The following is a 27,501-nucleotide window of genomic DNA, read 5'->3' as shown; positions in this document are numbered from 1 at the left end:
GACATATATCAGGAGATAGTGGAGGATAGGAGAGCCCGGCATGCTATGGTCCGTGGGATCACAAAGAGTCAGGCATGACTGAATGACTGAAAAACAACAGACCTGATATCCGCACTGTACAGGAGCTGGGGATCCTTTTACCCCACATTTGGAAAAACCTAGACATAAGCCACACTAGAAGTATATTAGATTATCCTGAAGTGACTTCAAGTAGGAAAAACAAGCAAACAAAGAGATATTGACCCTTTAAAGACTGATTCAGGACCTGTTTTGGACTACTCCAAGAAAGCTCAAAGCCTTTGGGGTGCTAACAAAATGAATGAGAAAACAAACATAGTCACTGAGTTTTCTCCCTGAGAGGAAAATGTATCCAAACTTTCAGACTCTTCCTAATTTCATTCGTTCCTGTCCTTCTCCTCCCAAGTGAGACTTGGTTCCCTTGGACATTTCCTTTCCTAAAAGTCAGAAGAGTAAACTGAGTCTCTTCACAACAATTTGGGTCCTTCTAAGTCTTTCTGTTATTCCCTAACAGAGCTTTTGAAGGGTAGCACACTCTGCAGGGTAATTACGTATATACTTGGTGCCAGTGCTTATTTTGAATGTGAGCATTATTTACCCAATATACCTTAACAGCTCCATCTGTTAGAGTAAAACAGATTTTGGAAACAGCCCTGCTGACTTTGGAAACATTCACCAACTGGTTATTAGGAAAAACCATTCTTCTTCCCAGGTTGGTTAGATAGTTCCACCCTATTGCAAATTGGCCAAGGTGGATGAACATATCCTTATACTGATTCCTGAAACCAAAAGAGCAGAAAGATTTACATCTCAGAATTAAGAAGCATGTCTGATGTCTAATTTTAAAAATAAAGCATCTCTTCCTAAATTGGAAAGCAATTCCAAGACCATAGGTAAAAGGTAGTTTATTTCAGTCCATTTCAACTTTTCCCCCCCATTTTAAAGAGTCTGCATGAACCTTTGTGTTGTGTGTGAAAGGTTGAGAAGACATAAGGAAACCTTATTATCAAGATTTAACAGGAATTCCACACTTACCTGTAGTCAAATCCTTCCCACTTTATCAATTCCTACTCAAATGCTCCCAGGATCTCAAGGATGTGGATAGCCCCTCTGTTGATGCAGGTGATGGCCCATCCATACCTCACCATCCCATACAACTCTTGCCCACATCTTCCCATCAGTTCACCATCAAACATCCACATGATGGGAGTCTTTCTCATTTTTGCCTGATTTCACAAGGAAACAGTGGAGCAACATAGCCTGTTCATCACTTCTTTCTTTCTCAATCACACATTTCTTGGATGGCATCCTTTACCTCACCTCTTCTTCATTTGTGGTTCCTTCCTTGTTTTGCGGCACAGTTTGCTCATATCCGGCATACCCTTACTTCTTCACTGCCCATTGAACTAGACTCCTTTGTAATTCTGGAGAGATGTCAGCAATTCCATTACCTGAAGCTGTGCAATGAACCTTCTCTAGAGTTGCAAGATTACAGATTTAGAGGGGCCTTGGAAGTCTCCTTCATTTTACAGATGCGGAAACTGAGGCCCAGAGAGTAAAGAGACTTGACTAAGATCACACAGGTAATAAATAACAGAGTTGAGACTCTGTTCCAATCCTGGGTTTCCAAGACCAATATTCTTTCCACAACATGTGCTGCTCTCCTTATGTTAAGACTGGACAGGATCTAAGACAATAGTAATAGTAATAATGGGCAGTTATATTACAAGAGTCTGCTAATGACAGCTGATTGTTAAATGTTCAGTGGGAGCATTTTCATCTCAGGAAACAGCCAAGGTTAAAAATCAGGGCTTGATTTATTGTTTGCTTATTGTCTAGACTCAAGAAAGTGACAGAGAAATGGTTAATGATACAGATTAAACCAAAAAAATGTGTCTGGGTAGTTTTTTTTCCAAAAAGTCAGTTGTTAAACATTTACCAATACTCCCCTAGTGAAAAGCATTTGGAAGTTGCAGGGAGCCTTGCAGAAAATATTTCATTTGATATATTAAGTCTAGGGGCTCCCAACATGAGGACCCCTTTTTAATAGCAAAAATTACACAGCATTTATACCATTGACCTCTGTTGACTGAGAAAACTTCTAATAACAAAAGACTACATGTATTCAGTACGGTTATTAACTGAATTTGTATTTGATTAATTATAATAACATCTATACACATTTGAAAGATAGCAATGCATGTCACATTTATTCAGTCCAAAGAAGGTATGTTTGCTTATTTATCAGAGCGAATCACAGAGAGACTAGAAGCATGGAGACCAATTAGGAAACTGTCGAAATCATCCATTAGAGAGGTGATGAGGGCCTGGACGAAGGCCCAGACACTGACTATGTGGTTGAAGCTATAGAAAGATGACAATCGCAACTTGCTTGGTGAGCATACTAATTTTCAGGCCCCTTGCAATAACGATGAGCTTCTCCCCAGGGCATCTTGGCCCACAGATTGGGCACTAGTGATGTAGACCAACTTCCTCATTTTACAAAGGAGGAAACTGAGGTTCAGAGAGGTAAAGAGACTACTTAGTACCTAGTAAGCACTTAACAAATGCTCTGTCTACCTACCTACCTATCTATCTATCCATCTCTCCAAGGTCACAGGTTGTAAGCGCCATATCTGAGATTCACAGCTATGTCTTCTGGTGCATGTCAGCCTTCTTTTTCTACCACTCTTATTACTATCCATCAGCAGTTGCAGCATCACCCTCACAGGAGGATGCAGGGGGAAGTAGGAGTTTGAGAGTTGGGTCTCAGAGTCAGGAAGATCTCCCTTCTAGGTTCACATCAAAAACTGACTGAGTGATCCTGAGCAAGATACTTAACCTCTCAGCTCCCCAAGCAACTCTCCAAGGATCTAAGTTACAGAAAAGTTGCAGAGCTACATTGAGAAATTGTTTTTTTTTTTCACCAAGAATTCTCTACACCCATGAAATCACAAGTACAGACCAAAAAAATCTATTATGTTGTTGTTCAAAAGATCTGTTATTTTATCAGTGAAGGTAATCCTTCCCTCAATGATCATAATATGTCCATATTTCATTAATTGTTGCATACAGAAAATCCATCACCAGATCATCTGGTAATGACAAATCTCTCCCCATCTGGTTTGATCATATGATCATATACTTAACATCGTCATATATTAAAGTGGGAAGGATCTTTGAGGTCATCTGGTCCAACTCCTCTCATCTTGCAAATGAGAAAAATGAAGCACAGAGAGTACCTTACCTAAATGATTTACCCAAGGTTACACAACTAGTAAATGACAAGGAGAAAATTTGGAGATTCAAATCTCACCTTAGATATTTACAAACTGTGAGACCTAGGCAAGTAATTTAACCTCTCTGAGCTTCAGTTTCCTCATCAGTAAGTGCAGGGGTTGATGATTTGTGAAGTGCTTTCCAGCTCTAAACCTATAATCCCTTCATACTGCTACGATTTTGCTTTCCTTTACTAACACTCTTGTTGGAAATGTCCTCTTGACCATCGAAATCCAAGCTATGTTTCCATTCCTAGGTCAAGTCCCACAAATTTGATAAGCCATCTATTCCATCAGCTAAGTCATCACTAAAACAGCTGAAGAGACTATGACCAAGGAGCATGCCCTGCCATGTTCTCCTGGTAACTTCCCTCCAGGCTGACCCTGATTAGTACTCTTTGAGGTCAGTTATTCAACAAAAAATTCTATACTGTTTTATTTTCAAGTGTTCCTATCATGTATATAAGGGCATCATGAGAGATTCTGTCCATTTTTTTTCTGAATTCCTGATGTACAAGCTCTAGAGCATTTCCCTGATCTACCAATCTAGTCCCCTAATCAAAAAAGGGGCAGGAAGTTAATACCAGTTCAATTCCATAAACAGTTATTAAGTATCTACTATGTGCCAGACTACACTAAGCCCTTACCTTGGCTTACCTTGTTCTGATACCTGGGTGCGCAGTAGACACTCAATAAATCTTTGTTGAGTGATTGCTTGCTTTCTTGCTTGCTTGATTGATTGGCTGGCTCATCCTTTCTCTGCTGCTCCCCACACTTCTTCATCACAACCAACACTACCATCATGCCTACATTCAGTATTTTTCTGCATGAGTCTCCATGTGTGGGATTGTACAAAGAAGCCAGCTCTTACAACCAGAGCTAAAAGGAACCTTGGAGGCCTTCTATTCTAATCTCTTGATTTGACATTTGAGGGATCTTAGGCTCATGGAGGCTAAGTGACTTCCATAAAGTCACACAATTAGTAAATGTTAAGAGTTGGGGTTTAAAGTCCCTGAGGCCAGAGCCAAGGCTCTTTCCATTGTACCATTTCCTTACAGGAAGGCTATGTGGTAGGCAGTGCAAGTCTTAACATGAATAACCATTACTGGACCCCAAAAGTTGCACCACTGCTCCCATTCTCCTTCTATCAATGAGTCCTCCTGCTCTGGACCCATGTACATGGTTCAGATCAGATTTAGCCTTGGGGAAAGCTGACTTCTAAGAAAAGGGGTGTAGCTTCCTTTTCTGACAATCTTTATTTCATTACATCTCCCCCCTCGGCCACCTTATTAGAGAAATCACTTGTAGCTTAGATTTTTGGCTCATATCTAGGGTCCTCCAAAAGAGAACAGAAAAGTACTTCTTGGTCCTAAATGTACTCACTGTACTCAATGAACCATATGAATCTGGTATGGGACAGGTATTTATTTCCTGAACACACACACACACACACACACACACACACACACACACACACACAGTCAAAGGACACAAAAGACTCACAGAATTCATTAATGATTTAAACAATCAATAACTTATAACTCATACTATTATTAAAATCTGCCAGGAAAGCTGAGTCATAAGCATCAGAACTGGAAGCTGTTCATCCAACTGCTGAATGCACGTTCCACATTTTACTCTGGCTCAGTACTGTTCAAACAATTCACAGTATGGATCTTCTGCCCGTCTTCTTACTGGTCATCACTTTCTCCAATGAAGAAATACCTCTTCAGACAGCTCTGCCTGGAGAATGCAGGATCACTTTAACTTAGAACTGAACATGTCTATATCAAGAACAAAGTTCAGTCACCTGCTGAGGAATGAAAACGCAATGAAGAAAAGGCAGTCAAGACCCAAGGTACACATCATTGAGGTCCCTCCCCCACTCCCTGTTCTGCTGCCATTTGACAGGAGTCACCACGTCCTCAACTGAGGGAACAACACATTGCCCATCCCCTAACTCTCATAGGAAATTTAGCGAAAGACAGAGTTAATCACTACTTCTGGGATAGTCAAAGGAAGAGGACCTCAGAGGCAGGGTCATTTACTTCTTTAAAAATCCACTGAGTCATCAACTCCTCCTTTGATATGATACAGTCATATCAAAGACACAAGAGTACAGAGTAGTCCATGGCTGGCAGAAAGCCACTGGGAATTCATCCTCAAAGTATTCAATCAAGAAGATGGTGCTCTTGGCTAGAATCAGACAAGGAAGCTCTGCACACTTCCTGTTGAAGTCTCATTTAAACAAGTGTGTGCCATACTAGAAATGGTCCTGAATGTGTTCAAATTCCTTCTACCATTTACCACTAGTATAACCTTGGACAAATTATTTTATCCATTTCCTCTATCAGAACAAAGAGAATTGAACTAAATAATCTCTCAGGTCTCCCCAAGTTTCAGGTCATCCCATGATGATTTCCATCTTACCAATGAGGAAATCTATCATCAAATAGTTTAAGTGCCTTGTCCAGCATCACATGGTCAAGTCAAGCCAAGAAGTAGAAGTAGACCTGGTATGTGAACTCAGGCTCTAAATCCAACACTGATCTCTGTATTCTAAACACCCCATAGCTAAGACAACTGTTCCTATCACCCTGTTCATTTGATGTTTTACCCTATTTCTCAACTCATCCCAATAGAATACAATCTTCTTGAAGGCAGGGACTGTCTTGCTTTTGTTTATATGCCCAGAACCTAGCAGAGTACCTAATCACACAGAAGGCACTTGCAACAAATTCTTGGTCATAGATTAGTTAATTGATTGTCATCCTTTCCTGTCTCTGTCTCACCCACTAACAAGTATGTCATCTAAGGCTCTATCCTGACCCCTTCTCTCTTTACAATTTTGCTTGGTAATCTCATCACCTCCATGGATTCAATGATCATTTCTATACAGATAATTCTTACATCTCTTTATCAAGCCCCACTCCCTCTCCTAATCTTCAGTCCTGCAACTCCAATTGCCTATTGGACATTTCAAACTAGACGAATTCAACACAACCACAGAGGACTTAGTATCTTTCCCCAAAAACCTTCCCTTCTTCTTAACTTCCCTGCTATTCTCTAAAGGCATCACCATCATCTCAAGTCACCCAGGCTCACAACCTAGGGATCATCTTCAACTCCTCGTTATCCCTTGATCCCCACATCCAATCCCTTGCCAAGCCCTGCCAATTCTACCTTTGCCACAGCTTTCATATATACACCCTTCTCTCCTCTAACATTGCCACTACCCTGATGCAGATTCTCATCACCACTTTCCCAGACTAGCCAATTGATTTGATTGGTCTCCTTACCTTGTCTCTCCCCTCTCCACTCAGTCCTCCAATTAGCTGCCAAAGGGAGCTTCTCAGCAAGGTCTGACCATATAATGCCCCTATGGAACAACTGTTCCTATCACCCTATTCTTTTGGTGTTTTACCCTATTTCTCAACTTGTCCCAATAAAATATAATCTTCTTGAAGGTAGGAACTATCTCACTTTTGTCTGTATGCCCAAAACCTAGCATAATACCTAGTACCTAGAAGGTACTTATAATAAAGTCTTATTCATTATTAATTGATTCATTCAGTAAAGCTCCTTATTATCTCCAAGATCAGATATAAAATCCTCTGTTTGGCTTTTAAAGCCCTTCCTAATGTGACCCCTTCCTACTTTTCCAATCTTCTTATCCCTGACGCCCCTCTCTTTTACAGGCTCCATTTTGTTCCTTGCATAAGATACTCTACCTCATGACTGTCATTTTGTCCTGGCTGTCCTCCATTCCTGGAATGCTGTCTCTCCCTACCTGTGCCCCTGCCCTTCCTGACTGCCTTCCAATATCAGCTGAAATCTCAGCATCTTCAGGAAGCCTTTCCCTATCTTAGTACTAATGCCTTCCTTCTGAAATTAACTTCAATGTATTCTGTTAGTCCATAGCTGTAGCCACATCTTCCTCATGGACTAGGAGCTCCTTGAGAGTAGAGACTGTTTCTGCCTTTCTCTGGCACAGAGTAGGCACTTAATAATTGCTTGTTGCCTTGACTTGTCTGACTTAGGTGTTTGCCATTGGCTGTCTTTCTAGTGGGGTTCATAATTAAGACAAGAGATACATCCCTCCTTTCATATAGAAATATTCATATTAGCCCATGAATAGAAATGTTGAGAATGAAATGAAGGAGCATCCTCCAAAGCTAAGTAACAGCATGTGTACATGAGTGTGGGTACAAGCATGTGCCCTGGCTCAGGGAGGCAACCAGTGACCCAATGACCCAGTATCATGTTAGGACAGGAGAGGTCTCTAGGCACCACTCATCCCACCTCCTCCCATAATCACCTCACACTGCATATTAACATCAAAACCCAAAGGCCAATTCTGTGCCTTTCTAAGGTACCAGTGATTACAGTCTCAGATTCCTCCATAGAGGAATGGTGGAGAGCTTTGGCATTAATGACTGTGCCTGGCATGAGGAATCCCAGAATGAGACTAGATAGAGATACCTTCACAAGCCAAACACAGGAGGGTAGCAATTATCCTGATGAGTCAGGCTCCATGAAACACTTTTGCTTCAATTATTTGAACATTTCAAGAAAAAGAAAAAAATTGTAGGCTGAATCACCTGGGTGGCTGCCTCCACTCTCCTCTTCTCTTGAGATCCAAAGTTACCAGCAATCTGGTGAAATGTCACAGTTACTCAAATATGCAAAGCCAGGTGGGGCCCAATCCCAGCCCTGAACTCTCCTGAAGCCCAAGGCCAGAACAGCTCCATTGCCCCTCCACAAATATTTGTTGAGGTGGAAGGTATTTGCTGAGGAAAAAATGTTCCTGACAGCTCAATTCTCCTCTATCCTAACAGAATTCCAGCCACAGATAAATTATCAACACTCTATTAACAGTGACAGATGAGCAAGGAAGGTTGTAGGAGCTGAGGCAAACAGATCTATCTCTAAAAGCAAGGATTCCATCTGGGCTTCCCACTCCCCCTCCACCACCCATTTAAAAAAAAAAAAAGATATTTCAGTAGGAAAAGTATCTGCAAAAAGGTCATTTTTCAATCACTTATCTCCAAAAAGCCTGTCTCTCCTCAGCGCTCTCTCTGCCACTGAGACCAGAGCAGAACAGGTCAGACCACCAAAGGACATCGATGGTCCTAAACCCCATTCTGACTGATGAAATAATTCTTAGCTGATCTCATTCAAGTGGCCTGTGTAGAAACAAACAAACAAAAAGTATGAAAAATGCAATTCTGAGGTCAGAAGGGAACAACCAGAATTGGTTGGTATGTGTGTCCAAAATACCACCCTTCCAATTCACTTGAGCCCCAGGCATCTGGTCTTTGTGTGTTTTCTTCAAAGTCACGTAGAGGCCATGCAGTATAGTGGAAAGCGGGGCTAGACTCCTAATCCAAGGACCCAAATTCAAATCTAAGATCTGCCACTTATTACCTGTGTGACATCCAGAGCAGGTGACTTTAGTCTTTCTGGGCCTGTTTCCCTAAATGTTAAATGATGGGATTGGATTCAGCAACCTCTACAGTCTCTTCTCGATCAAAATCTGTGCCCCAGCAGCATTACAAAGCACTTTGAGGGTCTGAAGAGCTAGATCAGAACAGCAGAACAACCACACCTGGTGCTAAGATGGCGGAAACAGGGAGATGTGCATTGGCCAAGTACATTCCCGTGGCTTGCTTTACCACAGAGAAGGCAGTTGCCATAGCTAAGCTTATGGCTCTGCCCCAGACTAGAGAACCTAGTGGTGAAAGGCTACCTTGCATCCATTTCTGGAGCTACTGATCCACTTTATATGTGAAGCATAAAGTTGCTAACAGTTCAGATACTGAACGTCTCCAACCATCAAATAGATCTGATGCTATGTGACCCTTTCCTGTCAAGCAGAGAGACTTTTTTGAAATCAAAGCTGCTTTTTAAAATCCCTTTGAAGAGTCAGAACTCCACAGTGGTGACCTTGCTTTAGATGTGTCTCTCCAAACACCAATAGGACTTCTCTGCCTCAATCACCCAGTGGTACTTCAAACTCAACATGTCCCAAACCAAGATTATTATCTTTTCCCCAAAACCTGGAGAGGAAGAGTTGGTGAGTGAATAGTCGGCTGTCCTCAAAGCTGCAAAGACTTGAGTTCTCATTCCTGACACATAGTGGCCATCTAACCCTGTAAAAGTCATGTCACTTCTCAATGACTCCAAGTTGAAGAGAAGCGTTAACTTGCTTTGGTTGAGCGAGCTTTCACCTGGGAGTTCCCTGTGCCAGTGAAATCACAGGTTCTGTCTCTAACTCCTATTCCTATCCCATCCTGAAGACCTTCACCATTCCTAGCAGTGGCAACACCATCCTAGTCCTCCACAGTGCAGATTTTGGTATAATAATTGATGCTTCCCTTTCTATCACCACTCATATCTAGTCATTTACCAACTCTTGTCACATGATCATGGATTTAGTGGGAGCTTTGAGGTCCTGAAGTCCAAACCTCTTATGTTATAGTTAAAGAAACTGAAGTCTAGAGGAATACAATGACTTGCCCAAGGTCATACAGCTGGTAAGTGTCTCATACAGAATTCTAACTTGGGTCTTGATGAAGTCAATTTCAGCCCTCTCTATCCAATACACCACTCTGCCCCATCCACCTCCTCTTCTCTGGTTTCTGCTACTACTATCCTAGCACAGATCTGTTTTACCAGCTTGCCTGGACTATTTCAATAGACTCCCAACAAGTCTTCCTGCACCAGGCACTCTTCCCTTTCCACTCCACATTGCTTATCTCTAACAGAAAAACCTTCTTATGCACAGGTCCAATATTGTCACTCCTCAGCTCATAAATCTTCATTGGCTCCCTAGGAGTCTTCTATTAGAAGCCCAACATGATGTGATGCACCAGCCTCACTCCCATCAGCCACCATCTTTCAAGCCTTAGCTCTGGGCCTACCCTTTCCACGTGCTACATCCAGCCCAATGGACAAATACCTAGCTGGTTTGTGCCTTTGGCTCACAGTGCTTGAAATTCTCTCCCTAATTACCACCCATACCTTCTCCATCCCACACATCTTTGAAAGGTCAAGTCACATTTCACTTCCTCTAAGAAGACTTCCTGGATCCTAAGTACCAGAGAATTATAGACCTAGCATTAAAGAGAACCTTCCCTTCCCCCCAACTGCCACTTTCCTTGGATTCCCCACTGCCTTTTGTCCCTCTCATCCTTTTATTAAGTAATTTTTCACATTATAGTTATCCATATGTGTCATAAATACACTTTGATTTGTAATAGGGAACTTGAGCTATTGGGAGCATACTGTGTGGGCATGTGTGTGTCTGTCTGTCTCTATGTGTACCTGTGTCTCTGTTTTTCTCTGTATCTATGTCTCTGTCTCTGTTCTGTCCTCTGTGTCTAACTCTGTCTCTCTTTCTCTGACTGTCTCTGTCTTTGCCTCTCTGTTTATCTCTCTCTGTCTCTCTATCTTTCTGTGTGTTTCTTTCTCAGTTTTTCTTCTATCACTGTGTCTAACTCTGTCACTCTGTTTCTGTCTCTCTTTGTCTCTCAGCCTTTGCCTCTTTCTCTCTGTCTCTGTCTCTCTCAAAAGCAGAACTGCTGATACATTCACCTTTCAAAAGGTGAAAGAAGCTATGATAGAGATTACCATTCTGGGCCTGATTCCAACCAATAAGGAGGATGACCTTTGAGGTCCCTTCTGACTCAGAGATTCTGTGATTCTGTGTAGTGAAGTGGAAATGATGGGAACCTAGGGGTCCGGTGACCACACCATGACTTATTAGACTGCATGATAGATAAGCAGCAAAGGGCTAGGCATGGTCTGATGTATTCCCTAGGCTTCAACAAAGTAGCCTTCAGAGAGCTCCAATATGGGATAAATAGGGCCTTGTGGCCTGACTCTAAAAAGGAAGTCAGTTCAAGGATGGAGAATGGTCAGAAAAGAAAGCCTGGAACTAATTAGACTGAGAAATAAGAGTATGGCCATTACAAAGACTGAAATGGCTATGCACAGAGCTCATCAAGCAGTGCAGGTCTTAGGAATGGGAAATGAGAACAAGTTATTAAGGATAGAGCTAGGAATGGTTCTGTGATTCCATTTAGTGCAGGAAACTCGTAGACAAAGAAACTCCTTCCACTCATACAGGTCTGCTCTTTCCCTGGAAGTTGGCCTTGAAAAGTTGGCTAGAACCCAGAGACAGTTAAGTGACTCACCCAGGGATGGCCCAGGCAGGCTATGCCAAAGGCAGGACTTGACCATTCGAATACTGGCTTCCACACCATCTCTCTGATCAAGTCACATGCTTCTCTGGTAGCTAAGAAAGAAAAACACTGAAAAGACCCTGTAAGTATAGTATGATGCTGGCTGAGGTCTGATGAGAGTCAAGACTTTCAACTAATGCTTTAAAAATAACAACAACGAAATGGGTCCTTTTAAAGTTTCATTGGGAGGAAGATCAAAGAGGTAAAAGGACTCCTGCTTAGAGCAATTAGAAAGATGAAGGAATGAAATGAACATTTATTAAGTTCCTATTGTGTTTCAGGTACTGTGCTAAGCAAGCTTTTTACAAATATTTTCTCCTTTAGTCCTTTATGACAACCTTGAGAGATAAGTACTATAATTAGTCTCATTTTATGGTTGAGGAAGCTGAGGCACAGAGAATTTAAGTAATTTACCCAGAGTCACACACCTAATAAGTGTCTGAGACTGGATTTGAACTCAGATCTTTCTGACTTTAGGTTGGCATTTTATCCACTGTACCACCTAGCTGCCCCGAACTTGATGTCTACATAGCCTAAAATTCTAAAATATTTCCATGAAGGTTTAGGGAAAATAAAGGTGATCACTAAGATCTAACATGAATTCACCAAGAATAAACCACACAGATTAACTTCATTTCCTTTTTATATATATATATGTTATCTAACCTGAAAATGCCAAGGATATAGCATAACTGGACTTAAGCAAAATATCTGACAAAATTTCTTTGATACTCTTGTATACAGAAGGAATGCAGCATAGAACAGTCAGTCTCTAATGGAAGATTTTTGTTCAAGTCCTATTTCTAAGTGACTTAACCTCTTAGGGCTCTTGGTCAGAGGTCGGAAAGTCTGGGGGCTGCATGCAGCCCAAACCAGATTAAAATGTAATTGGGAAAATGTTGAACAATACAAATAAAAATACAATAAAACATAGATAACATTACATTTTAAAACTAAATCAATACGTAGCCTGAAGTGATTCTTATGGACAGATTAGAAACCCCGGAGTTTTATAGCTGAGTTTTATACCAGTGCTCTCTAGGCAGCTGTGGTGAGATTATCATCCTGACTCCCTACACTCAGGTAAGGTAAAGCTAGTTTTTCCTTACAAGGTATTACAACTTACAGAAATTACCTTTCAGACCCACAGATAAATCCCTCAGATTTGATTGGCTCAGGGAACTAATGGCTCCATCACTTCCTGGTTACCTGAGTACACTTTAGTCATGAAGAGCTCTAGGTGTTATCTGCTCAATTGGTCGAGTATCATGGAAAAATCATACTCAGATGGATGACCATCATGGACAAATCATATTCATTTGAATCAACTCATGGTGTCCTCAATTCATATCCTTATTGAATATCCTTCTCTTGTTATGGCTCTATAAATCTCCTTTTGTTAACTATTGAATAACAAATGAGTATCTCATTTCATTCCAATACCAAACCAACATAGAGGCCTGGCCTGAGTCAGGCCCAGTCTAGAACTTTGTCCTAGAGGTACAGAAGAGGAATGCAGTGATCTCATTTGAAGGGATAGATGGACAACACAGAGGAAGGGGAGCCCACATGGGCACATGCTTCTTGTGATGCTCTTGAAGACACCTCTAGAGATAGCAGTTGTTTACTATGAGGTGCTCCCCATTCCTGGGATATTAGAAAATAAACATTGTTTGGGAACTCAGCAAGGACAGACCAATGAGAATATGTGTTGTGCCGTTAAGAATTACACCGTTAAGAAAACAGAAGCAAAACATTAATGGTTGAATTTGTATAGTTTTCTTATATTTGAGGGCGATAGTGGTCCTCAGGGTTGCTAGCTTATAGGCCTAGGCCTGAACGCATCTTCCTCAGTCCCCAGACTATAATTTTGGGATAATCTGAAGGAACTCCTTGGAACCTTTTATGTGATGTTTGGGAGGTCATTGGGAACTGTGCCACATGGATTTAGTTGAAAGACACTTGAAAGGAAATTGCTTGATTCTCCCCAAGAGCCCAGAGACTTTCCTGGAATTGGAGAAATGGACAAATATGTCAATAACATTCCAACAGATATTCTGAGAAAGGAGAACCTGTGGCATCAGATTAAAAAGAAAGACAGCTTCCCCTTTCACTTCTGAACTTTGAATTGTGAACTGGGAACTAACTCCCTCTTTCTCTCTCTCTCTTTCTCTCTCTCTCTCTCTTGCTCTCTCTCTCTCTTTCTTTCCTCCCCCTTTCTCTCTCACTTTCCCTCCCTCTCTCTTCCTCTTTCTCTCTCTCTTTCTCTCTGTCTCTTCCTCTGTCTTCCCCTCTCTCCCATCTCTCTCTCTGTCTCTCGGTCTCTTTCTCCTCCTCCCCCCTTTCCTCCTCCCTCTCCCTTTCTTTCTCTCTCTCCTTCTCTCCCTCTCTCCCCTCCCCCTCCCCTGCAAAGCTCAGGTCCCAGAAGTCTCCTCTTGTCCTGGAAGAAATGTCCACTGAAGACAGAATACATATACTGCCCTGGAGGAGTCACTCAGGCTTTTGTTGCTGCTGCTGCTGTTTGTTTTTTCTTTGGGCCTCTTTTACTGATCATTTGTAGGTGATCCTGAACTGGACATTCATAACCTTGGAGAGCTTTCTGAATCTGAGTTGTAGGGAGCTCCTGGGTCCCTCAGGGGAGGCCAGCTGGCAGCAAGAAGAATTCACTGCACTCAGGAGGATGACCACAGACAGGAAGAGAAACCCAAACCCTGCCATGATGGGCCAGAATCCCTTGGAGTTGCCTGAACCATTCTCATGTGAGAATGAAAGGTTCCTCACTTTATCAGCTATGGTGGGTCAGTCAGGGCAAGGACAGTCACCTGGCCAGGCAGAATGGAGAAGTATCAAGCCCAAACATGAGAACCAGAATTAGGCCCCAGCAATGACATCACAAGTCTGTGGCAAAGCTCGCTCCATGGTAGGGGAACAGAGTCATGCCTGAGTGAGGCATAGGAAAGCTATGGCAGCAGATGCCTCTGGTAACCCTCAATACAGGGGAATACAGTAAGACTTGGGCCTGCTGTTTCAATGCTTACGCCAATACAGGGAGCAAAGCTCAGCCCTACATAATGATAAACTAACATTTCTATGGCATTTACTTTGTGCCAGGAACTTCGCTAAGAACTTTGTAATTATTATCTCATTTGATCCTTACAACTATGCTGTGAGGTAGGTACTATTATTAGCCCCATTTTACATATGGGGAAACTGAGGCAAATAGAAGTTTAGTGACTTGCCCGGGGTCACACAGCCAGTAAGCATGTAAAGCTGAATTTGAACTTAGGTCCTCATGATTCCAGACCCAGCACCCTAGCTGCACCACGTAACTGAGCAGCATTCAGCCCAACCTAAGGAATCAGAGCTCAGTCCCCAGGAGTGGCAGTTTTACTAACCTGGCATAGAAGGGCAGTGGTGAAACCCAAGACAGTTGGCCCTGGAAGAGTGAGTGGTAGAGTAGGCCCCAGTAGCAATGGCACCAATGGTGACATGGGCTCCAGAAGCAAAGCAGCCTAGCCTAGAACAGGCAGAGACCTGGGCTTCAGTGGCAATAGAGTGAATCCTGGTATAAGTAATAGCAAAGGTGTCCCACTGCATTCCTCTCCTTGCTCTAAGTTGGAACTTACAGTAAGGGCTAAGGAGGGTTGATCCCTCCAAGTTACTAACAGCCCAATAGCCAGAGGCCAATCAATAACTCTTCCATGGGGAGAGCTTGGAGGACCAAAGGTGACTTTACTGAGAAGTAGATAGCTTTCTGGCAAAAAAAAAAAAAAAAAAGGCAAGAGGTAAAAATATCTACCCAGCCCCAACAGAAGAAGAATAACAGTCCCTCCCAGACTTCTAATGGGGTAAAGATTTGGAATTCCTCTCTGCTCTTCCACTGAGCTTAGAGTGGGGGGAGGTCCTAGCAAGGAACACCAAGTGGATGATGGCAATTTTCCCTAGCATGTGGGAAGGATAGTATGGGTAGTTTCATCATCTTTACTGCAGTTCTAATGTTCCTGAGGCTGTTCCTGCTCATCTGTGAAAAGCAATGATTTGGCATCACTCATCACATGGACCTAAACATTTAGATCTGAAACTGAGTACTCCAAGGGGTGGGGGAGGGGGAGAGTTAACAAAGACTAAGATTTCTGATTTCTTTTCCCCATATTCATTTACTCCTTCATGGAGCTGTTACAATGTTCATTTTGTTTTCGTTTGGCTGTTTCTGTTTTACATTTCATTTTCCTTCTTCAGTGCTGTCTATAGCAGACTTTTGGCAATACTGAGATCAGGGTTGACCAGCAGCATCTCTAAAGTCATTTGAGTGGTAGAAAATTCTCCAAAATAGGTGTAAACTTAAGCAGAAATGGGGGTTGGGGTGAGACACACTAATTCATATGTAAGGATTTTTGTAGTCCATATATTGACTTCGTCTTAAAATGTAATATCAACTCAGTTTTATTGCATTTCTATTTTCTTAAATATTTCACAGTTACATTTTAATCTGGTATGAGTCACATTCAGGCATGTGTTGGGCTTCATGTGGCTCATGAGCCACATGTTTGACACCTCTGCTCTAAAAGACTTTAAGGACCTTGCCAAAAAGAGATGGAATGTGGTAGGAGTCATTTCTTAACTCCCCACATCCATGTAAGTTAGGCTACTTCTTCCTTAAGAGATATTGAACCATCCTTGAGACTTGATTATCTCAAGGGACTAATAACTCCAATTATTTATATCATTTTCTGGTTGTCTGAGTATAAAACAGACTTCAGGCTCCAGGTGATCTCTGACGCGTGGCTGGCAAGACCACCATGGGCAAATCAAAAGTCAAAGAACTTTGCTTAGCTAACTCATAATGTCTTTGATGAATATCTTTGTTGAGTATCCTTCCTCTGCTATGGCTAAGTAAATCTCCTGTTGTTAATGGTTAAATAACCTATGAGCATCAGTGTCCAACATAATCTACCAGGGTACTGACCTGCATCAGGCTCAGCTCAGAGCAGAAACACTTTAAAATTATAAGTTGCTATAAACTACAGAGAAGGTACCAACTTGCATTGGCAGAGAGAATTTCCTTACCTGGGAGTTCCCTATGGCAGCGAAATCACAGATTCAGTTCCTATCACAAAAACTATCTTATGCATACAATAAAGAAATTTAGACCAATACAGTTAGTTAAATTCAGAACTATGCCCAAAGTGTTTTGATTAACGAGTAAATGTCAACCTGGAAGGAGGTCTCTTTTAAGTTGGCAAAGACTTCAGTTCTTGGTCCAATTAAGTTCTGCAACTTATCAAAAATCTGGGTGAAGACATAGATAATATACTTATATTCACAGATAACAAGAAGCTGAGATTAATAACCAATTAAGTTGATGACAGAATCAGAATTAAAAAGATCTTAACAGGCTACAATTGTGGGATAAATTTAGCAAAAGGAAATTTAACAGAGATAAATGGAAAGTTTTAATCTTAGAATAGATAGATAGACAGACAGACAGACAGATAAATAGATATTTAGATAGATGGATGGATGAATAAAAAACCAGCTGCATTCATATTAGAGTAAAAACCCATGAGAGTACAATAATTCATTTGAAGTCTACCTGAGAGTCTTAGTGCACTCCAAGGTCAATATGATTCAGTAAGTGTGATGTAGTCATCAAAAGAAACTAATCTAATCTTAGGCACCATTAAAAACGATCTAGAGACCAGAGCAAGAGAAACATTAGTCTCATACAATTCAGTTGAATTTGGCAAACATTTATTAAGCATCTACTAGTTGCCCAGTATTGCTAAGCACTAGAGATCCAAAGACAAAAATGAGACCACAAACGCCCTCAAGGAGCTCACATTCGACTGGAAAAAATAACAGGCATATATACAAAATGTATAACGTGATTGGGGGTGGGGAGGGACACAGAAGCAGATACTCAAGAAGTGGGTGATTATGAAAAAGCTCATAGTCAATGCCTGACTCCAGAATGAAATGGCAGACCCCATAGTCATTCATAGCTGAGCAACATTGTGCCTTCCTTGTGGTGATAAGCAAAGGTGATAGGATCAAGGATATTTAAGGGGTAGAAAAACTCAAGCCAGGGCCAGTAGATTTAGTTAGATGATTTTGACTGCCCACGAGGCAGATGTAAGAACCAGGTGGACTTTTAAGGCCTGGGAAGGACTGTTGTCTAGGTTTCCTGAACAGATACTGCCCTGATAAAAATGTCTTCGTGTCTATTTTCCAGGGTACTATGGGCAAGAAGTTGAGGATAGTTTGTATGTCTATCTACTTTCCCTGGGTAGGAGTTCTTGTACTATGTCCACATAGCACCAGATCCATGATATGGTAAGGGCTGAGTTTGTAATGTTTGGACTTTCCAGATCCCACTTAAGTGCTTTTCTGATACACTGCTACTTCTATATTCTGAGGGTCCTGGTGCAACAGGGTAACTCTCCTCTGGTCAGATGACATGGAGAGTACTGTATCTAGTTCTTGGCACCATATTTTAGAAAGGACATTGGGCAAGTTGGACTTTATTCAGAGAAGGATCATCAGAATGTTGAAGGGATTAGAAACCAAGCCTTCATTTGAAGGAACTGGAAATTTTCAACCTCCCAATGACTTAACAGTGACATGTCTTCAAATACTTAAAAAGTTATATAAAATAAGATTAGACTTACCCCAGAAGGCCAAAGTAGTAAAAATGGGTAGAAATCACAGGTAGATATTTCGGCTTGAAAGAAGGAATAGTTTCTTAAATATTAGCGCTGTCCAAAAATGTATTTAGATTGCCTTGGGGAATAAGGTAGTCTCTTTTTCTAGAGGTCTTCAAGAAGCCAGCTGCTCAATTATTCCAGATGACCAGCATGCTCTGGGTGGGATTCATGCATTGAATCAAATTTGAACAGCTGATTCCTTCCAATTCCAGGATTTTATCATTTTAGAACCAGTCTCCTAAATCCCAGTCCAGCATACCTTCCACTAGGTCATATTTGGAGAGTTAAAACCATTTGGAACCAACTGCCATCATCAGTGGAAGGCAAAACAATATTAATGTGTAACCAGCAGACAACTGATCTTGGCTTGGAGGCCTTGGAGATGGGTATCAACACAGTCCAAGGCAGGGCATCCCTACTATGAGATAACCTGGCCAAAATTGATATGATAGCTATAAGGTTTCCAGTTCAAGGTTAATTTACTTTTGGCTTGTTAGTGAATTCAATTGCAGTGTACAGCTCTCAGGCTCTTCGCCAACCCACTAGCTCATCTCCCATGAGCTTATTTTTAGTCATTTCGAAAGAGCTAAAATAATTAGCCATTAAAACAAATGCTTCAACTATATGACAAAAGGCGAATCCCTAACCAGGGGGAGCAGTAACATCTGGGAAGTATTCTGATATTTAAAATATCTAAACAACTGCTCTTTCTATTTATTCATTCATTCATTCGTTTGTTTGTTTATTTATTGGAGTCCTTTATCTGTTTGGCTTTCCAAATAGCTTCTGGTTATTCAGAAAAAGGTGGAGAGATATTGTCCTTGGGTTAGACGGTTAGAGCTGTTTGGATCCTTGGAAATTATCTAGTATAACTCGCTAATTTGAATATGAGAAAACTAAAGGTCAGAAGTGAAGGGACGTGCCCCAGGTCACAGAGGTAGTAAATAATATAGCTGGAATTTGGACCCTAGTCCAAATTCAAAACTCATTCTACAGCACTGGGCTGCCTCTGATTTGCTTGCCTGTGGAGCTAGAGTCCATTGGCATGGAAGGTTGGTCTCTGGACCTGTCAATTATCTAGCCTTTATTTCCCCAGCGCTTTAGTGGTGATAGTGCAGTGCTGATGAATCCAAGGTCATGGGTCTGGTCCCAGCGTGGGCATATTGGCTTCAGTCCCTTTCCCAAAAGCAATCTACATAGCTTTGACTGTGGTTTAGCATCCCATGGATGTGTGCCACTGGTCCTGAGGGTACTGACAGAAAAGGGTGTCTGGCTCAGAGCAAACTCATCCCTCCTATTAGAAAAGAAATTTCAAATACATCTTCATAAACATGGCAGCAGAAGCACTGGATCTGGAGTCAGGGAACCTAGATTGGAACTCTACCTCTGATAATTATTCCCAGAATGGCTTTGGGCAAACTGCTTAACTTCGGGGGCAGCTGGATGGCTCAGTGGATAGACCGCTGGACCTGGAGAAATTCAAATGGAGCCTCAGAATCTTACTAGCTGTGTGACCCAGGGCAAGTCACTTAGTCTTCTTTTGTCGATTTCCTCAACTATAAAATTGGCATGATAATAACCTCCCAGGGTTGTTGTGAGGATCAAATGAGATAATGTTTGCAAACTGCTTAGCTTAGTGCCTGGAACATAGTAAATACTATATAAATGCTTAATCCCTTCTCTTCCCCTTCTTTGGGCCTCAGTTTCCCTATCTGTAACATAAAAAGATTAGATTAGATGATCTTTAAAGTCCATTCTAGCTCTAAATCTAGGTTTCTGTGACCCTAAGCATGGGTTCTTAACCCCTTTGTGTCCCAGCTTCCTTTGGAGATCTGATGAAACTTATGGATCCTTTCTCAGAATGATACTTTAAAAACGCATAAAATAAAATACACAGGGTTACGAAGGAAGTCAATTATACTGAAATATAGTTATTAAACTTTTTTTAAAAGCTGGTTCACAGACCTCAGGTTAAGAGCCAACTGCTAGGATCATTTTTCTGATTTCTTTATTAACTGTCTGGGGCAGTTGAAGATAATCCACCTGAAGGAGCAACCAGATTTAGCCCCACCCCCACCTTTCCCCACCCCCACCCCCAGAACTTTTCTTATCTAGATCTCAGGCTGGATTTCCTGACATCCCTAAAGGAGCAAAGCCCTCCAATCAGGCAGAGCTATGTTTGCCATCCCAAGAGACGGTGCCTTCCCCTCCCCCATCCCTAGAAAATGAGTCCTGGGCACTCCCAGCTCCCTCCTGTCCTGGCACCAACCAGCCAGCGATGGTTCAAGAAACAATACCCTCCTTTTTTTTTTCTTTTCTAAGAATCCCAGAGTTCCATGGCAGCCCCAGCATCAAGAATCACCGCTGCTATTACTCCCTAGGAAACAAGGCCTTCCGTTTTTCTACCTTTCCTGGGATTCTCCCACGTTTGGAGCTAGCCTGTGTCTCCAGACGCTATTTTTAGCATCCAGCCCTTGCTCGAGAGAGAATGATTGGATCAAAACACTAAACTCATCATTCAGGCATTGGGAGGAAAGGGGGCTGGCGGAAGGTGGAAATCAGTGGAAGGGGGATGGCTAGAGAGAAGGGGGTAGGGAATGGGGAAGGGGATTTCGGAATTGGCCTTTTCCTGCCTGATCATTCTAGCCAAAGCCCAATCTGCCCCCCACAAAACCTGCCACTGACCAGGTGGCCCGGGTGATTGGAGAAATCTCTGGTCTCAGCTGCCACTCTGCAGACCAAATGGCTAAGCCTCTTCGGAGCCTTTTTTTTTTTAAGCTTCCTGCTCTAGTCTGAGCAGAAAGAGCAAAAACAATTCAGCAAACAGTTGCATTCACCGAGCAACAACAGCTCAGAGAAGAGGGGCTCTCTCTAGTCTGCTCGCAGCAGCCGAGAGCAGCACCACTGAAAGGGAAAGAGACCTGGGGGAAACCGATGCCCGCACCTGGCCACATCACAGGTCAGGGTGGGGTGGGCCCCAGTGGGCTGTGTGGGTTGGGGGTAGAGGATCGGTTCTCAGCAAGCTGTTTGGCACTGGGGAGACTCTGCCTTCCAGACTCCGAGGGAGAACAGGGCCACCAACTCTGGGTGTAGGTTCTTGTTTCTGTCATTGGTTGGCTGGGTGATCTTATATAACTCAGCTTTCTGGGCCTGAGAAAATGGGAAATCACAACACCAATCCCCATTTGCTTCACAAGGCTAATGGGGAAAGGGAAGGCACAGGAGATTGGAGGAGCCAAGGCAAAAGGAAGGAATGGAAATCATCCTCATCATCATAGCTGGCATTTATCTTGTGCCTGAAGGTTTGTGAAGCACTCTACATATTATCTCTTTTGATATAACTCTGAGAGGTAGATGTTATTATTAGCCCCATTTTACAGATAAGGAAGGTGAGACAGAGAGGGAAAGGAGGTTGCCCAGAGTCCCACAGCTAGCATCCAAGGCAGGATTCAAACTCCGTCTTTCTCATTCCCAAAACAGAATTCTGGATGCATTACTCCTCCTACTCACTAGATTTGGCATTAAAGTACATGAAATCAAATGACGGTTCCGCTCATGGACTAGTTGTATGTGTGTGACCTTGGATAGTTCATTCCCTTGGATTTCAAGATTTCTCATCTATAAAATGAAGGGGCTACCTTACATGCAATCAAAAGTGCCTTCCATTGCTAGATCAATGGTCTTAAAATATTATACAGTGTAGAATCCAACTGGGAATCCAACTGAGCAAGCCATCCAGCAGACATGCTGTAATGAAGATGCATCCTACAGGTGAGTCTCACTACCATTGGACCCTTAACTTTAAAACTACTCTTTTCTTGGACATTGTAGGTATTTGTGGGAGAATATGCCCTGAATTTATGGAAGGAATGTTTGTAACTCCTCTTCTGACTATACTATTTGAATAAATGGTTTTGCTAACAGCTGATTTTATCTAATGACTGATTGTTAATGGGAAGCACATTGGTGGGGCTCATGACCTATTTATTGTTTTAAGAGCACAAACCTACAAGGTTACAGGGTTATCCCTAGAATCCAAGGTAGCAGCTAATCTTGAAGAATCAGGGTGGGGAGAAGAATAAGTATTTATCAAGTGCCTACCATGTGCCAAGGACTGTGTGAAATGATTGACAAGTATTAACCACGAGTGGGGGGATTGAGGGTGAGAGGTGCTATTCATTTAGTTGATTATCTTGGTCAGACCTGTGATCTCATAGATATGAGGAACTCTCAGTGAGGAAATCCACTCTACCAGTGCATGTCAACAATTGCTCTACAATTAAGTGTCTTAAAAAATTTCCTAGGACACCGAGATGTTAAGTGATTTGCCCAGAGTCATACAGCCACAATGCATCAGAAGTTAAGATTTGAACCCATGCTTCCTGACTCTGGCTTTTATCCACTACCACACACTGAATATACACACACAGTAGGGCTGCTGCTGCGGCTGCTGCTGCTGCTGAGGATGATGATGATGATGTCTCTGTGACTCCATTTGGGATTTTCTTGCAAAAACACTGGAGTGATTTGCCATTTCCTTCTCCAGATCATTTTATAAATAAGGAAACTGAGGCAAAGAGGGCTAAGTGACTTGCTCAGGGTCACACAGCTAGTAAAATTCAGATCTTCCTGACTCCAGGCTCAGTATTCTAACCACTGCACTACCTAGCTGCTCCACACACATACATACATACATATAAAGGTACTTATTGATGCATCTAATTATATGTGTATTATATATATATGTATATTTTATGTATATACAAGTAGTCTCAAATTTACAAATGCATTACTTTCCAAAAGTTCATTGACAAGTCAGACTTTGTAATCAAGAAAGGTTGTCCCACGGAATAATCAGTGTTAAAAATGGAATGGTATTTTATACCATGATTGGGGGGGGTGGGGCGTATGTGAGTGTGTGTGAGTGTGTTACAAGGGAAGTGTTGAGGGAAGGAGGGTCGTATATCCAGAAATGACTGTGATGTAAAAACAAAATACATCGGTAAAAATTTCTTTTTAAAATAAAATATAAAATTAATGGAGAAGCAACATAATGTGGAGCTGAAAAGGTCCTTAGAGGCCATGTAGTCTCACTCCCACATTTTATGGAGGAGAGATTAACTCCCTGACTTTTCCAAGGTCATGTAGGTAGCAAGTAGAGGTCTTTCCTGAGTCCAAAGAGCATGAGCTTTCCACAACACTCCCTGGGCACCAAAAACAAGCGTACAGCCAGTTCTTAAGGTTCCCAGAATGATGAAAATGATAATGGTGACAAGGAAACAACACACGTGTTCAATTCTGTTGCACAATGAATAGAGCTCTAGATCTGTTTTCAAATCTAACCTCTGTTACATTCACTATGTGGCCTTGGGCAAATCACTTTAAGCTCCCAGCCTCCAGTTACTTCTTTGTAATATAGGAATGGTTGTTGTCCTTCCTTCTCGAAGAGGACCTAAATGACATCACCATGATAAAGTGAAGTTTCGATGTGTCCCACTGTGACTGATCAGACCAATATGAGCTCCGAGTGCTCTACCACAGGTTGGGCACAGATAGTCTGTGTGAACATTTGGGCTGGTTACTCCAAATTTGTGCATCCTGGGTTTCCTTTGTGCTGTCTCAATTCTGCTTTACTCATAGAGCACAGCATCTTTTCTGATGTAGGCATGCCATGCTGAGTGGTCCTGTGCCAGTGTCTCCCATGTACCACAATCAAATCCAAATTTCTTGAAAGAGACCTTGAGAATGTCCTTGTATCTCTTCTTCTGACCACCATGTGATCGCCTGCCCCATGTGAGTTTTCCTTAAAATAGTCTTTTTGGTCAGCGTACATTTTGCATTTGAACAACAACGTGGCCATCCCATCAGAGTTGAGCTCTCTGAAGCGTAGTTTGAATGCTTGGCAGTTTAAACTCCCAGCCTCCGGTTAGCAATCTGTAATAAGGGGATAATGATACCTCTAGACTCTACTTCACAGAGTTGTTGAGCTCGTAAAGAGCTTTCCAAAACTTAAAGGATTAAGACAGGAACTGACCTGTGATTTCATCAGTCTAGGTAACTCCCACATAAGAAAAGCACCTCTACCAATGCAACTGTTCATGGTAAGGTCTTAGAGAATTGCCTAGAGAGCAGGGCAGTCAAATACACACCTGAAGCCCAAAACAATCTTGGTGGTGGCCAGAACTAGATTAAAATGTAATTGGAAAATATTTTAAAAATAAATAAAAATACAATAAAATATAGATAATATTAATAAGTGATTTTCTATAAATTTCTATAAATAAAGATCCCTGGGATCTTTATTTATAGTTTAGTGGTTCCTTGCTTCTCTTTGCTTCTCTCCCCTCATCTCTATCTCTTTCTTCCTCTCTTCCCCCCTTCTTTCTTTTTCTCTCTCTCCCTGTATATATACACATACACACATGTATACAAATATATAACAACATATACATATATGTTCATACATATATACATATACATATGTGTGTATATGTATGTACACATGAATCAGTCCTCACTACTGTCCAGAGTAGCACAGGACAATTAGTAAATTCATGCATTGTCTCATGGTGATCATTCAATTCGATGTCAGTTTGCTTATGCCAAAACTGACACCTTGATCACAGGTCTTCTATATGAAAGCATTGGCTGAGCCTGGATTCCTATTATGAAATTCATCACTTATGAAATTCAAATACAATTGTGAAATCTTAACATAGTTTCATTTACTAATGACCCCTAATGGTCTATAATTATGGCATAACCATTAGCAAAAGGAACAATTAGCTGCATGTGATTTTCAAAACTATAAGTAGGGGATAATTCAGGGATTTGCTAAGTGTTCCTCCCTTGCTGAAGATGTGAGCATTCCACCATTGCTCAAAAGATCCTGTAATTTAGAGCTGGAAGAAACCTTGTCTAGGGCCACCTCCCCATTTTACAGATCAAGAAACTGTGGCCCAGGTTTGGAGTTTAGCAATTCCAAGGTCACAGAGGAAGTAAATGGTGCCAGTCACTGAAGAGGTCAATTTCACATTTAACCTTCCTTCAAGCCTTAAGACCTGGAGTTATTTAGAACAATCACCTAGTCATATCTCAGTTACTCCTCCTATTTCTTTGCGTTTCCAGAGACCTAACTGGAGCACCTCTACCATGACCTCCCTTTCCTAGACACCATCCCATTCTTGGGTTTTTCTTGCTTCATCACATCCTAAGATCATTTATTTAGATCTGAAGGTGGAAAAAGCAAAGTGGGTACCCAGGAGCCATTCAGCCCAAACCCCTCATCTGACATGAGAAAACCAACGACTAGGGAAATTAAGTGACTTGCTCAAGGCCACACAGATAATGACAGAAATAGTATTTTCACTCTGGTCCACTGACTCTAAGCCATTGATTTTTTTCCCTTATCATGATGCCTCTTCTACCTGTCCTTTGTCCTATTACTTCAGGGTCATGAAAAATGACTAATTAATCAGATAAACTAAGAGACTGTGATCATAGGTACCAATAAGGGAGAGAAAGTTGACATGTCTGATAACAACTGGAATCTAACTATATCTAGGCAGGTTAACCTTTGGGCTGAATCTAATGAGAAAAGTTAAAGATTTTAAATTCTTATATTTCTTTTTTTAATGTTCTCAGTTATTAGATGAAGACAGTATAGGTTGTCTGAAAAGGATCTGGTGGTCTTGGTATACTACAAACTCAAAGTGCACTAGTAATGAGATACAGCAAGCCTTTGAGCAAACCACGATGGGATTAGCTTACATTCAGAATAGTGACAAGAACAAGGGATGTGGTCTTATATCCTGCCCTGGTCAGGCCACACCTAAAGAACTGGACTGGCATCACATCGTTCTTTTTAGGGAACCTGATAAGAAGTCAGAAAAGGTCCAGAGAAGAGCCATCAGGACATCATGCTGTGAGAGCGTCCACTGAAACAACAAGGTATATTTATCCTTGGGAAGAGAAGACAGAAGAGGGGATGTGATTGCTGTCTTCAAATACTCTAGGGGTGATCATGTGAAAGAAGAAATTAACTACAACCGCTTAGTCCCAGAAGTCAGAATGAGCTACCCCTGGGAAGGGAGCAGTCATCCTAGGCACTCCTGATACCCACTGACAACCAAATGCACTGGCCCCAGGGCAGCTGCATACATCTTCAGACTACTGGTCCTGCTTCCAGCCCAATCTCTGTTTCTATCATCCAAGGAAGCCCCTGCAAAGGTGCCACCCAGAAGGTACTATAGCCCCATCTTTCTAAGCAGCCACATATTCAGAAAACAAAGTTCTCACCCCCATAGTCCTTGGCACTTTCAAAGGGTTCAACGGATAGAGTTTCATCAATGGAAGAAGATGTCTTAACACCTGCCTGGCCACTGCGCCCTAAGGAACCCTGGACCTTTCCATCTGACTGACAGCTGAACACAGCCCCCCTTTTGTGTATTGTCCCTCATTATTAGAATGTGATCTCCTTGAAAGCAGGGACTATTCTACTTTCCTATTGTACTTCCAGGACTTATCCCCGTCCTTTACACAGAAACAGTATTTAATAAGCACATTTTCATTCATTCATTAAGTGAGCAGCAGTGAGTTAAAGTTGCAAAGAGATTAACTTAAGCTTAGGAGCAAGGAAAATTTCCTGACCATAACAGTGTATCAGAGTGGATGGACCTGGGATCTGGAACACTTGGGCTCATATCCTGTCCCAAACACTTCCTAGCAATTTAACCTTAGGCAAGTCATTTAAATAGGCATGCCTCATTTTCCTCTTTTGTAAAATGGAGGTGATAATAGCACCTACCTCCCAGAACTGTGGTGAAGACTTTCAAAATGTATTGAAAGTGCTTTGCCAACCTAAAGAGCTATGTTAATGTTAGCTATTTTTGTTATTATTATTATTACCAGTAGTAGTAACTGCATGCTATTATGGAATACTGTTATCACAACTATTGCTAGTAGTAATTACAATAATATGAGATTAATTAACAGCTCAAGCTGTCTAATATTACAATGAGCTGCTTGTCTTTAGTAGATGGATATCTTCAAAACAAAGATTCACTGACCTGTTGTTAGGGATGTTAGGACAGGGTTTCCATCAGATATGGGCTGGATTATCAGACCTCTAAGACTTAGAGCATTTCAAGATTCCATCGTTCTGTGATTTGTTAGAAGGGCCAGTCCGTTGCCCCCTCTGCCCTTCTTTTTCCTTTCAATCTAAACACAAAGAAGATTCCTCAGCTTAGATTCCTT

Source organism: Notamacropus eugenii, chromosome 3, assembly GCF_028372415.1.
Source record: "Notamacropus eugenii isolate mMacEug1 chromosome 3, mMacEug1.pri_v2, whole genome shotgun sequence".
Lineage (NCBI taxonomy): Eukaryota > Metazoa > Chordata > Mammalia > Diprotodontia > Macropodidae > Notamacropus > Notamacropus eugenii.
Note: the sequence above shows the minus strand (reverse complement) of the source record.